Source organism: Phasianus colchicus, chromosome 8 (assembly GCF_987193195.1).
Source record: "Phasianus colchicus chromosome 8, bPhaCol1.hap1.1, whole genome shotgun sequence".
Taxonomy (NCBI): Eukaryota; Metazoa; Chordata; class Aves; order Galliformes; family Phasianidae; genus Phasianus; species Phasianus colchicus.
Window position 1 is genome coordinate 12,445,811 of NC_143443.1, and position 13,733 is coordinate 12,459,543.

Here is a 13,733-nt window from a genome sequence, read left to right on the forward strand (position 1 = left end):
TGCTACTACAAGCCAAAAGTTCACAATGAAAAGACAGTCCTTGGCAGCATCTTCTTACAGAGAGAAAAGTAGCTAAAGATTAATCTATGCATAAATATATACACCAATATGTAAATATATAGACAGTGTCCAATATAACACTGGGCTCAGCTAAAAGTCTTTCAAACGTATTGTGATATCACCAGATAATAGTAATATACAAGGTCTGCTCCAGAAGTAGTACCTCCTACTGTATTATGTAGGCCCACGGCGTCAGAGGTGGATGTTGGTGGTATGACAGTGGAGTCTGAACCTTCCCACCAATATTTCATTACTTTTTGTTGCCATGTGACAGATGGCAGCAGATGGGCAGTCTGACAAAATGGCACCTGATATGGAAGTGTGTATGAAGCAAAGGTGTATCGTTGAATTCCTTTGTGGTTTGAAACCATTTCCTCTCTTCCTATCACAACAGACCCTGCTAAAGAAAAGAGTCTGTCCCCTGCTTTCTGACAGCCTCCCTTCAGATAGTGAAAGGCTGCTATTGGGTGTCCCTGGGCCTTCTCTTCTCCAAACTGAACAGCCCCAGCTTTCAACCTGTCCTCGTAGGGGAGCTGTTCCATCTCTTGGATCATTTCTGGGGCCCTGCTCTGGATGAGCTCCTACAGTTCCAGTCTCTCCTGCACTGAGGACTCCACATCTGGACACAGTATTTCAGGTGAGGCCTCCCCAGCGCAGAGTAGAGGAGCAGGGTTACCTCCCTTGACCCGCTGGCCACGCTTCTTTTGATGCAGCTCAGCATACGGTCGGCTTTTTGGGCTGTAAGGGCACATTGCTGGCTCACATCCAGCTTCCCATAAAGGAGTACTTCCAAGTCCTTTTTGGAAGGGCTGTGCTCAATTCTTTCATCCCCTGGGAACCCAGGTGCAAGAAGATCTGGAAATTGGATTTGTTGAGATTCTACAGGGCCCCCACTGCCTGAGCTTGCCTAGGTCTCCTTGGACCTCGTTCTGTCTCTCAAACATGTTGAACACATCAGACAGCATGGTGTTGTCCACAGACTTGCTGAGAGTACACTTGATCCCACTGCTGGCGTCACTGATGAAGACATTAAAGAGCATTAGTCCCATTACTGACCCTTGAGGGACACCACTCGTCACTGGTCTGCTTCCAGACATTGACTCATTTTCCTCATTCACTGAAGGGTCCAGCCATTGGAGAGAAGGATGTTGTGGGAGAAAGTGTTAAAAGCATCACTGAAATCCAGATAGTTGATATCAATGGTTCTTCCCCATTTTATGCCATCACAAAAAGAAAGGCCAGGAGGTTGTTCAGACAGGATCCGCCCCTGCTGAAGCCGTGCCAGTTGTCTCATTTCACTTCCCTCTCTTCCATGTGCCCTAGCACAGCTTCCAGGAGGATCTGTTCCACAATCTCCTCAGGCACAGAGGCGAGGCTGACAGGTCAGCAGTTCCCCGATTCATCCTTTTTACCCTTCTTAAAAAAGGGCGTGACCTCACCCTTTTTCCAGCCACCACGGACTTCACCTGACTGCCATGACTTTTCAATCATCAACAGTGGCTTGGCAACAATATAAACCAGTTCTCTCAGAGCTCTGGGATGCATTTCATCAGGACCCATCAGGTTCCGCAGGTGTCTGCAGACCTGATCTTTGCTTACAGCTTGAGGGATGCAGTCCTCACCTTCCAACCACTTCACTCAGGGCCTCGGTGAAGAGCAGCTGACAATGAAGACAGAGGCAAAAATGCTGTGAAGTACCTCAGCCTTCTCCTCTTCCATCATCATTAGCCTGCCTGTATTGCTCTCCACGGTGTGGTATTACTGCTTGAACTTTTTTTTTTTGGCTACTGTACCTGCGCTTTTCCTTGCACTCCGAAAACATCGCAAGTTTGTCAGGACCTACTGAAGCAACGTGAGGCTCTATCAGCAGTGGAAGAAATGGTGCCTGAGAGATTTTTCCCTGAAATAGTTTCACATATTCAAAAATAAGTACTTTGTGGCATGAATATCGGCTTTAAAACTGTCAACTGTCTGTATACTGAGAAGAAATGATTTCACACACGTAATAAAAATCATCAGCAGTAAGGGCAGGAACTCAATACATGCCCAATTTGTAACCTTTTTGTACCTTGGGAAACCATGTATTGACATGGAATGACAGACTCTACCTGAGGGAAAGAACCCACCTAGAGTATTCTCCTACCACCTGCTCTGTTATAGAGAAGGCTGTCAAACCACCTTCACCGAAGTACTCAAATACACAGTAAAAATGGCATTCATTCTTTAATCTCCATTTGAGAAGAGAATGGGGAAATCAGAGAGGTTCCTCTGTAGATAACTCGTCTCTCAGGATTCACCTAAATAGATGCATTTCCATCTCCTTTACCAGTGCTGAATAACAGAACATTTGCTGTGATCGTTGTTCTTGTGACAGCTACACAGATCAAATGGATAACATTGTACTTATAACATCAGTATTGCTTAGGCAGTAATTCTTTTAAACATCCTGAATGTGGAGAATTGGGCCAGGGCAGGCAAAGAAAAGTTTGTTCTCAGAGATTAATATTATAACGTGTTATTCTTTTGATGCATTTCAAAAAGGACAGTTCATAAAGTACAGCTCACAAAAGCACAAAAAGGATTTCAAAAACAGAAAAGCTTTTCTGAAGGATAACCCATGGACCCACGCCCCAGGAAAGAGAAAAGGGGGAAATAAGGAAACGGGGAGAAAGATGGGCCTAAAAACAAAGCGGGGGCAACAATCTGAGGAGCAACAAACTAATCTACTAAATAAGATATCGGAATGCAAGGTAACATACTATAATACAATATAATGCAATATAATACAATATAATTAAAATTGAAGCTAATAAATCAAATAAAATGAGAGTGTCCAAAAACTGAAGGCCTTACTCTAATGTTGAGGAGACACGTAGTTGGGCTGAGCAGAAGAGAGAAGAAGGGCTGTCTCCAGATACGTGTAAGTTTTATCTTTTCCCTCTGAACGGAAACAGGAACAGAACAGCAAACTCAACTTCTCTTCTGAGACAGGTACCCAGAACTGGAGAATTAACTCTTTACCTCCCAGTGCACTACATGAAGATGTGATGTAGAATACTGATTACCAAAAATCATAAAACCACGACACGGACCTTAAGCGTTTGATTAGCAACGAGAGCTAGTTCAAGATATATCCCAACATACACTCACCAAGAGTTAAAATATAAAATAACATGGGTCAGATGTTACAAAAGAATTAGGGGATGATATGAATACATTAGTTTAATTCATTTCATGGACCAAACCCATTCATGAATGGGACTGAAAGTACAGTTACATGAGACTCACAATTATTTTCTGTTTCTTGAATTCCAGTAGCATGGTTATTACTATCTTTCTGCAGGTGATCTGTTAGTAAATATGTTAGCTTGCACAACGTAAATTGTGGGTGTAATACAGAGAAGGAAGAGTTTGAGACAATTCTCCTACCCCCAGAATGAACTTCATAGCTACCTCTACTAGCAGCCAAATGTAACGTTCTGCCTTGTGCAGCGCTGCTAGTTTGCTTGCAACTCTTCTTTTCTGACATGGCTTGGAGAGTCCACAAGTGCACTACGGACCTGATACATCATATTCCAAAAGCTCAGTCACACACTCAATTACCATCTCACAGCCTGCATCAGCTCTGAAATTCCATTCCAGTTTCCGTGACAGAGACTGTCAGAGAGCAGGGTTGGTCAACCAGGAAACTGCTATGAAGGTGACAGTAATAGAAAAGGGGAGAAAACATATTTTTCACTTTTTCTCAGTACTTTAAAGAACACATTTGCACTCCTTGAATAATATGCCACCAGGGATGGGTGAGAAGTAGAAATGTCTATGGACAATGATTTATAGAGATCAGATTCCTCTTAAACACGTAACTAAATTGACTTTTAATTAGCATACTCTATCAGAATATTCACAATATTCAAATTGTTAACACTATTCAATTTTTTCACAATACGTGTTCAAAGCAAAGCATTGTTTGTAAAACAGTCGCAATGGAGTAGAAACAGGTTGGGTATCTTTTCCCCTTTTGCCTTAAAGGAGAAGGGCACTTTAAAACTTGGTTCATAGCAGCCACAGTTTCATGGTAACATCATAAGATTTACTAAAGATGTACCGTTTTTGTTGCCTTTCACTCCAGCATTAACAGAAATTATATTCAGGAAAACAAGAAATTGGATATTATCCCTGCTCTGTGGAATCTTACATGGACTACTGTTCTGGAGCACCACACTTTAACCAGAGAGTACTTCTGAGAGAATTGAAGGAAGGTAGACAACAGACAGATTGGTGAGATGTTGGACCAGCTCTGCTCTGCTAAGAAACAGTAAATGAACCTTTTCTGATGAACACACCTTACTCACATTCGTAGTTCATGCAATTTCATGAACTGCAGGTCCTACCTGGAACACCGCAGCAAAGCAAATCAAGCACAACTTCTAAAATTAGGAATCACATATCAAAAACATTTGAAGTACCAGCACAGCTTCTATAGGACATGGCATCATTCCAACAGTTTTTCAAGGTCTTCTGGAAGAAGATGTTTTCTACTGTGTGTAACCTTCCTGCTGCATGAGGGAAAAAGAGGGGAAAGAAGTCCCAGTTGCTTCCAATGAAAAGATCCTCTTTTCAAACAACTGGACCGTTGTATGCCACGTCACTAGGTAAACATACAGTCAGAGCTCAGGACTCTTTTTTTGAGGAAAATGCATCTAGTCACTTTTGGATGGGCAGCCCCCTTGTAACCCTCTCTGTCCTTTCCATTTTCCATCCTCAATTGTATTCGCTAGAGATCTCTCCAAAGTCTAGCCAGAGAGTGTGCAACATTCCTACAAACACCTACCATGAATACGTAGGTATTCGTGATTCAATCACACGTTATCATCACGTTATGGATGTGATGCCAAAGTCTTGTAGGGTATATTTTCCCTCTCCCAAAGTTATCTGTTACCCCACTTAACCTTAGCAAAGTACATTCCTCTACATGAGAGCAAATCAGAATATATTACTTAGGTGGCTCAGTATGCAGAAAGTTACAGTATTTTTAAAAACCCTCTATGAGTACTTACATTTTCAAGAATTCGTGAAGGACACTTACCTGTTTGGTGAATGAGGTGAAACACTCAGGACATCTGTGTCCGTACGATGCATGTAGTGCTTTGGAGCCATGAAGAACTGCAGTACCTTGCCACATCTACAAGCAAGAAAATGGAGAAGAAAGAATGAGTAATTCATATATTATCACTCCAGCTTGTCTCTAGTACAAGACTCACTAAGCTCGAACCTATTATTCATGACATTTGCATAGGTTAGTGCTTTCTGATTACAAGCAATTTCGAGAGATGCTTGCTACACTCTGGAAGGAAATAAAAGCACCAAACCAGTAGTTTCTAAGGCTTTTTGATCAATATCAAACAGCAAGATTGCAAAGCATTCCACTAAATATAATTTCTTTCTTTCTTACAGTAGGCAGTCAAATATACACAAGCTTTGCTTCATCTCTTCTCAACAGAGTTAAAAAAACCAACAAAACATCTGAAATTTAAAATCATATGGCTTTTAGGTTTATGATGTCTTTTTAATGACCACCTCAGTGTATCTCAATGCACCACTACAAGTCACCATTACTACACCAGCAACACTATATTCGCACAGGCAGTTTCTTTTTCACATGCTTTCTGCTTGTCAGCCTTGTACATTCACAGCACAAAGACGTACCAAAGCATTCAGCACACCATGAGCAATCTGCTCTCCTCATTTGCCTTCAGTTTATCCGTATCTCTTCTGACCCATTCAGGGGGTTAATGCCAACAGCTCTGGTGAGGACCGTTGGTAAGAAGTTAATTAGGTAAAATGAATATTAAGCAGGAACTAATTCTGATTCATTCTAACACAATTAGAATGCCCTCCTTTCTCTAGACATTAAACTTTATTTTTGCACCAGACACAGGAAAACATTCAAGTTTAATATTTCCAATAAAAAGATGAATTGAGAACAACTAATTTTACAAAAAACTGTAGCAGCTCCAGATTTCTTTTCCTTTCTTTCTTTCCTGGAGTGGGAGGTTGAAGGAGCTTTTACTTCTCTATTGAATTGAGAACAGACAACTATTTATCTCTAAGCTTCTGGTAGCATAGAGCCGCCAGAAATCAGATAGTACATTTTGCCAACATTGCTTTTCTGGAACCTTCTGGTTTGTTATTTTTGTATTGTTTTGACCTTATATTTTGACTTTATGTTGTGCTTGACAAACCTGGTAGCCTTCTCTGATGGCATCACCAGCTGGATAGATAGGGGGAGAGCAGTGGGTGTCATCTATCTTGACTTCAGCAAGGTTTTCGATACCGTTTCCCATGATATCCTGATACTGAAGCTGAGAAAGTGTGGGGTAGATGAGTGGACTGTGAGGTGGGTTGAGAACTGGCTGTGTGGCTGAGCTCCAAATCCCAAAGGGTTGTGATTGGTGATGTAGAGTCTGGTTGGAGACCTGTGAGTAGCGGTGTTCTCCAGGGGTTGGTGCTGGGTCCAGCCTCGTTCACTGTCTTCACTGACAGCCTTGATGAGGGAATAGTGCCCACCCTCAGCAAGTATGCTGATGATACAAAGCTGGGAGGAGTAGCTGACACACCTGAAGGCTGTGCTGCAATTTAGAGAGACCTGCACAGATTGGAGAGCTGGGCAACAAGAAACCAGATGAGGCTTAATAACAGCAAGTGTAGAGGCTTGCACATGGGGAGAGTAATGCGAGTATCAGTACAGGGCCTGCTCAGCCTTGAGAAAAGAAGTCTGAGAGGTGATCTTATTAATGTTTATAAGTATCTTCAGTGTGGAAGTCAAGGAGACATGGCCAACATCTTTTCTCTCGGTCTGTGGGGACAAGACAAGGGGAAACAGCCATAAACTGGAGCACAGGAAGTTCTGCACCAATATGCAAAGGAACTTCTTCAGAGCGAGTGAGATGGAGCACTGGAACAAGCTGCCTAGGAAGTTTGTGGATTTTCCTCTGGAGATATTCAAGGCCCATCTGGATGCCTACCTGTACAGCCTGCTGTAGGGGGCCTGCTTTGCAGGGGGCTGGAACTCAATGATCTCTGGAGGTCCCTTCCAGCCCCTACAATTCTGAGATTCTGTGATCTCCTTGTGAATCATCTTTTCTTATGCGAGAACAAAACTCTCCTCACAGAATGAGGATTGAAGAATCAGCTGTTCATTTGGATGAAGGCAATTTGAGACATCAGTTTGAGCTGCTGTTACTGCACAAAAGAAAAGACAACATAACATCGACATGTGCTGCTTGTAGAAGAGTCACTCTTCTGAACATAAAATCTGTCAGTCTTCACTGAGTATCTCAAATGCAGAAAAAAAGAATGATTTTACAGGAAATTTTGTTTAACATTAGTCAGGTGTGATTAAAGGTGCATGAAACACGTGACAGAAGATAAAAGCATCAGAAATGTAAATTTCACAAGGTGAAGTGATATGAAGATACCAACTCATATGTTAACTAAGATTAATGGCAATAAGTGGCACCTGACCAAGACAATTCACAAAAAGGGGAGAATAAAGACTTTATAAAAATAGGGTGACCGGTCAAAAATCAGAATACCCCAGTTAACCTTGCTTTATAACAGTTTTTTAAACCTTGTAGAACAAGAAGAAAATTAATATTTTAAAGGCAGAGTACAATGACCTACAGTTCAGACCTTCTAATGTCATCTAGGGCACATGTAACACAATTACTGAAGCTGAGGATCTCAAAATGAAAAAATATGTAGAGTGACACAGTAGAAAATACCCATTATTCACACAACTATGTGCAAGGAAAGCACAGAGGAGGTACTCAACGGAATTGCTTCTTTATAGGATTGCTTCCTTACTCAATTCAGTTTCTAAATTCTACTTTCCAAGGATTTCTTATTATACATATAAATATCTTAGAGGAAAAATGGTAGAAGATGTATAAAGAAGTGTTGGGGTATTATTCTTATTGGTTGGGAAAATCTTATATATCTTCTTACTCCACAGCAGATGTCACCACAGGTACACCAAGAGTACTCTTACAGAGAGATGCCACCTAAAGTACCACTGTCAAATAGAATCAGACAAAAAACAAACAAAACACATGAAGACTTTCAAATGTAATATGGCAATATGGTAAATGTAATATAGTATATTCTTTCCCCAGTACATTGTTTAATTAATTTTACAGATGTTTCTTCTTCTTACGATTTATGGTGTTAGATAGCAAAAAGGAATAACATGACAAAAGCAGTCAGTACCAAGGACTCTGCATGAACCATGAGACCTAAAGAGGTGAATACATGTGAACATACTTACTACATACTTCCTGCTTATGATTTAAAATCCAATTTTTTTCTGACGATAACAAGACAAGTCTAAGCAATAATCTCCTTATAGCTTGTGAGGCACTTACTTAAGCTGAAGATGGGAACTACAGAAACAAATAGAATTGCATTGGCGTTTAAATTGTAAATTTTATGATTTTTCAAGACAAATTCACTCCTCCATATACAACTCCAAATATCTCAGCTCTTCACCTCAGCAAAGCTACCCTCAAGTCACGTGGGGGAAAGGAGAAAAACAAGTACAGTTTCTTGAGATTTTTACAAACTGTTTGGATCGGATTGCGAAAAGCAGTCAGTTACATAATTCCCACTAGTTCCAAATTGAGAAAAAGCTTATAAACATAGTTCATAGTCTGCCACGTTTCATGTCTTCATCAAATACCAAGGTATTTCTCTTTATAATTTTTTAAAAAAATTTATTGCTGCTGGATCTATACAGATCAAAATTTATTTTACCCAGTGAAACAGCTTTTATGTTTTGCTCTTTGACTCTAATGCATTTAAAGCAACAAAGAATGCTTTTTTCCCCGCTCTTCAGCTGCCAGGGGTAAAGGAGAAATGAGAGTACTCAAACACATTGTTAAAATATGCACGCCAATTAATGAGAAGCCCTACAAATAAAGCTATTGTAACTGTAGATAAAATAAATAAATAATAGGATACCAAAAGAGCAAATCTACTATCAAAACATTTTCTATTTTGCATATATTACCCTATGTACATTCTAGGAGGGCTGTTCCAAAAGTAATGCCTCCTATTTCATTACGTTGACCCAAACATTAGATGGGAACACTGGTGGTGTGGTAGTAGAAGCTGAATCTTCCCACCAATATTCCATTCCATTTTGTTGCCACGAGACAGATGGCAGCAGAGGGACAGACTGACAGAATGGCATCTGACATGGAAGTACATGTGAAGCAAAGGCATGCCACTGAATTCCTCTGTGTGGAAAAAATGGCATTTGTTCACAGTCGTCAAAGCTTGCTAAACGTTTATGGAGACCAAACATGGGATGTGAACACACAGAGGATGTTGGTGGTGTGTTTCAGCAGTGGCGACTCAGGGTCAGCTCCGCTAGTGCAGATAGATACTAGTGCAGCATGCAGGCTCTTGTTCATCACTGATGAAAATGTGTGGATACTGGTAGTGTTGAAAAACAGTACTTTGTAGTTGAGAATTCTCTCTCAAATAGTGTCCTTGAGCTGGTTTTATCTGCTCTATTTTCCATGGAAATAAATATGAGGCATTACTTTCAGAGCAACCAACACAAACGTGATGTCAGCTGCCGGTCACTAGATTAGGTCATGACTGCATTTGTTTATAGGAGTAGCCTTCTAATATCAGAAAAGGTCTTGGAGCCGAGGTACTGGTGTCACTTAACCGGCTCAAAACCCTTTAACACAGGATTTTTTCTCACATGCTTCAGTAGGCATATCCAGCAGGAAGTAGGATTTATTCTGCTTTAGATCCAGACTGAAAATACAAACAAGGAAATTACAAAAGAGTAAATGTTACACCTGGGCTTGGGCCTCCTCAGTGGAAAATTTGATTTCTCTCTTGTCACAGAAAAACACTCAGCGTTACATGGAGAAGTTACAGCTGCAAGACTTTCCCAGAGCAATCCTGTTCTCCCTTCTTTCTGTGGTGCCAGCATGGCCAAATAACATTTAGATTACATTACGCTAACTTTGTCTCAAGCTCTTTGTGTTAATGTGCACAGAAGTTAAATACAGAGAGAAACATAAAAGTAACACACCAAAGGCTTCCATAGAGAGGCCTTAGTCACAAGCAGGGCTGTGTGATAGATATATTTTCAGAAGCTAGTACTGATTATCAGTATGGATATAATAAACAAGAGATCGCGAAAGAACAATATATTTCAAGAAAAATAAGCTAATAAACTGTTTCTATGGTGAGGCAGCAAAGCTGTGCGATATTACCCTCTCTACAATTTGGGAAAAGCACTGTGGAATCTGTTGCTGTAAATAAACGTGATTGAGGGAAATCCCTGTGGAACCACAAAAAGCTCTCTGTCTCTCCTCACCGTGTGAATTTATTTAGGTTTCATCAAATCACTAAGAGCATATATCCAATTTCTATTAATTCAAAATCGGAGAAAAGCATAGCAGTGTTCAGGGTTACTCAGAAAACATGAAATCAGTTTTCCCAAACTCTTTTTCCCTTATCACTAGCCAGTAGGCCATCTCCCACCAGCTGTTCCATCTTGATTTCTCTTCCCACCCCAAGGAGAAGAGGGAGAGTTCAGGTGGGTGTATAGCCATGAGACAAATCTAACCCACCAAACCTGGCTTCACCTTCACATAGTTCCTCAACTCAGGTTGATTTTTCCTAGATAATAGAGCAGTGAAGATAATTGCATGCAGCAGTAGAGGATAGGTTTAGGATACCAAGCCTCCACAGCGTGCATGCTCCCTAGCTGTCTCATCTTCAGCATTAGAGTAAGGTCTTTGTTTTTTGGATACACTCTCATTTTATTTGATTTTTTAGCCTCAATTCCAATTATATTCTAGTATATTGCATTCTCTCACATTTTGATACTATATTTTAAATTAACTTTCCTCCTCCGATCATTGCTGCTGTTTCATTTTTAGACCCATCTCCCAAGCCTTTCCCCTTTTCCCCCTTCCCCAGGGCATGTGTCTGTGTCTACCCCCATCCCATTAGACCCATTAGTTGTGGAACCGGGCCAAATCAGCCTGGTTGATCAAAATGGTTGTCAAACCATTGACAAATGGAAACACCGCTATTGAGAAGTGCTGCGCTATTTTAACTTTCCATTCTGTTTATTTTTAATTTCTTGTTGAGAACAGGCCTCTCAAATGATACAAATAATCCCATAGAGCAATTGCAGTTGCAGAAAAGAAAACATCTCTTTCAGGTGGATTGTTCATGTTGCCAAAACCTGACTGATGTCAGAATCACATGGATGTTGTCATTCTGGCACGTCTGCGGAAAATTCTATTTCTTAGAATTCTTCAGCACAGCAGACAGACGAGCAATGACACAGACTATCAAACAAATGGCTCAGCAAGGAAACACAACTTTGATGTTTCAGAATCAGAAGAAGAATTCTTTTGTCAAGATCAGAGCAACATTTTACTGCAATTCTCAAGAGCAGCCTCAACCCACTACCTCATCCTGTCCTTAGTAGGACGCAAACCAACAGCCTCTCCTCTTCCTCAGATCCCCAGTCGCACTCTGCTCGTCTGCCAGCACTGGATATCAGCCATGTAAATCCTATCAGGCATAAAGCAGCCCCTGAGATTAAGCACCTTTACCTCTTCAGAGCTCTTAAATTTCATATATGAAAACAACTTCAGAAAGCAAAATCAATGGCATTTACCAGCCATCCTGGAGTAAGATATTTCAGGAAATGCTATAGCTAGACCTTGATCTTTAGCCACGTGAAAACCCTCACGTTTATTTAATTGAAACAAAAGAATGCTTAAGACATCCTCAGTTATCAGTGTTCTTTTAAAATAGCAAAACTTGCAGTTTGAATAGGGAAAGTTAAAGTTGTTTTTCTAAAACTATTCAGTTCCTTATACTATGATGCAGTATGGTTGCACTGCAGCGCTGCTTTCAAATGATTACTTACATGTTCCAATTCAGTCAAAGAAAAAGAAGAAAAAATGAATCAAGAGTAGAATTAGGCATTCTTATAAGCAAGTCATTCTTATCAGTCATAAATATAAAAAAAAAACAAATAGCATACATAATGTGTCACCAAATGCACAATCTATTAGTGCGCTTGCATACCTGAAGGGAGGGAAAAAAGATGACAGGCTCTTTCCAGTAGTGTCCAATGACAGAACAAGAGGCAGTGGGCACAAACTGTAACATGGGTGGTTTCCTCCAAACATCAGGAAACCCTTCTTTACCGTATGGGTGTCAAAACACTGCCACAGGCTGTGGAGTATCCTTCCCAGGAGGTCTTCACAAGCTGCCTGGATGTGACTCTGGGCAGCTTGAGATAGGTGGCCCTGCTTGAGCAGGTGTCCTCCAGAGGTATTGTCCAACATCAACCATGCCATGATTTTACATCCATCTCACAATCATGCACAGTTGCATCTCACGCATCAGAGGAACTGGCTTATGGGTGAAAGCATACAAAAATAAACTGGCATTAAAGAAAGACTTTTCCCTGAAATAGCATTGAGAATACACAGACATACACATTTTTATTTACTAACAAAACTCAACTATTTCATCTGATTTGAAGATTAGCTAGGACATTTACTAACAGCTTGCGTCAATCACACATTCTTAAAAGTTGATCACTACATACAGCTGGCTTTTAATTTTCAATAGGTTTCGTAAATTAATGCTTATGCTCTTCAAAAGTCAGACTAGTGAGCACTCAACACACAGCAGCATCGTGCACACGCTACTTCGTAATTAGAGGGTCAATTACACCTACAACACAGGCTTATGCATTTTAAGAACCATATGTAATGCCAGACCTTATATTAGAACCTAATAACTCCAAACACCCATGGACTGACACATCAAAATATGAGTGTACGATGTCAATTTTCACAAGAATGTCAAGAAGAATGTTTGAAGAATGGTTACAAAAATGAAGAAAATGATGTAATATTTTAACAGAAAGGTTTTGGAAACCCTAGCAAGGAGGTAGAGAAATTATCAACATTATCAACATTTTGTCTGGTTGTTTGTTTTTAAATGCTTTGGCAAATACATGCAACAGGAATATTGTGAGTCAAGTAATCATTTCTTGAAAAAAAATGGTGTCAGAAATTCCACACTTTTTATTTAAGCTCATCATCCTCAACAAAATCCTGAACATTTTTGTGCAGAGACATCAGTTCTGCTTTCCCTTTCTTTTTTTTTCCTTGCAGTTTTTATGATAAGAGTAGTGAGACACGGGAACAGGTTTCCAGAGAGGTGGTTGTTGGCCGAACCTCAGACATTCAAGGTGAGCATGGCCAGGGTTCTGAGCAACCTGATCAAGCTGTAGGTGTCTCTGATCACTGTACAGCAGTCTGGGTGAGCTTTAAATGTCCCTTCCAACTCAAATGATTCTATGATTCTAATTCATTCCCTATCCTTCCCTAATGCTAACTTTTCAGTTTCCTATCAATGAATCAAGAGAAAATTAATGGGCATTAATAACTAAAGAGCAGTGAACAGCCTTGGATTTCACATAACTCCATTATACTGTGTTAAGACGTCATGCCCAATCTTAGTGATCTAAAAAAAAAAACAAAAAAAAAAAACAACCAAATGAAACCACTGAAAATTTTACACTTCCCTCTTCTTTTTATCTGCACATT

The 13,733-nt window shown here is 40.3% G+C and overlaps 1 long non-coding RNA gene across 4 annotated transcripts in view; it reads right to left on the reverse strand.

Moving 5' to 3' along the window:
- Nucleotides 1-2,746: 2,746 nt before the first annotated feature.
- LOC116235122 (uncharacterized) overlaps nucleotides 2,747-13,733 on the reverse strand; it is a 58,815-nt gene continuing 47,828 nt past the window's right edge. For 3 of the 4 annotated variants that reach the window (XR_016468773.1, XR_016468771.1, XR_016468770.1), the window contains 3 exons: nucleotides 6,303-6,916; nucleotides 5,147-5,242; nucleotides 2,747-4,616 (listed from right to left, as the gene is read on the reverse strand). This is a non-coding gene — a long non-coding RNA (uncharacterized LOC116235122). The remainder of the gene's footprint in view (nucleotides 4,617-5,146; nucleotides 5,243-6,302; nucleotides 6,917-13,733) is intronic. The other variant, XR_016468772.1, reaches the window with a different exon arrangement.